The sequence below is a fragment of the Aethalodelphis obliquidens genome, unplaced genomic scaffold (genome assembly GCF_003676395.1).
Source record: "Aethalodelphis obliquidens isolate GAN/ISIS:26980383/991018 unplaced genomic scaffold, ASM367639v1 scaffold34, whole genome shotgun sequence".
Lineage (NCBI taxonomy): Eukaryota > Metazoa > Chordata > Mammalia > Artiodactyla > Delphinidae > Aethalodelphis > Aethalodelphis obliquidens.
In genome coordinates, this window is record NW_020837978.1 from 15,071,339 (window position 1) to 15,071,947 (window position 609).

At 40.1% G+C, this 609-nt stretch overlaps 1 non-coding gene across 1 annotated transcript; it reads right to left on the minus strand.

The window, feature by feature from the left end:
• Positions 1-321: 321 nt before the first annotated feature.
• Positions 322-393, minus strand: TRNAD-GUC (transfer RNA aspartic acid (anticodon GUC)). Its single transcript has one exon. It is a non-coding gene; the product is annotated as a tRNA-Asp (tRNA).
• Between the last annotated feature and the right edge of the window lie 216 nt (positions 394-609).

Sequence of the window (609 nt, forward strand, 5' to 3'; positions counted from 1 at the left end):
TCCCAATAGCAGTGACTCTCCATTCCAGCCTTATCTCCAGCCCTACACATCTGCTAATCTGTTTTGGTCTATAGATCTTCCTGTTCTGGCCATATTAATGGAATCATCCATTATGTGGTTTTTATGACTGGTTTCTTTAACTTAGCAAAATGTTTTCAAGGTTTGTCCATGTTGTATCCTGTATTAGTACTTCATTCCTTTTTAATGCTGAATAATATTCTTTTTTATGGATATACCCCATTTTATTCATCTGTTCATCAATTGATGTACATTTGGTTTGCTTTAGTTTTTGGCCGTACCATGCAGCTTGTGGGATCTTTGTTCCCCAACCAGGGATTGAACCTGGGCCACAGCAGTGACAGCGCTGGATCCTAACCACTAGACCACCAGGGAACTCCTGGATTGCTTCTGCTTTTGAGCTATGGTAAATAATTCTTCTGTGAACACTCATGTAGAAGATTTTCTGTGCATATACGTTTCCCTCTCTCAGGGTTTTATATCTAGGGGCGGAATTGCTGGGTTCTATGGGAACTCTAAGTTGAACAGTGTCAGGAACTGGTAAACATTTTCCAAAGTCTCTGTATCATTTTACATTCCCACTAGCAATGT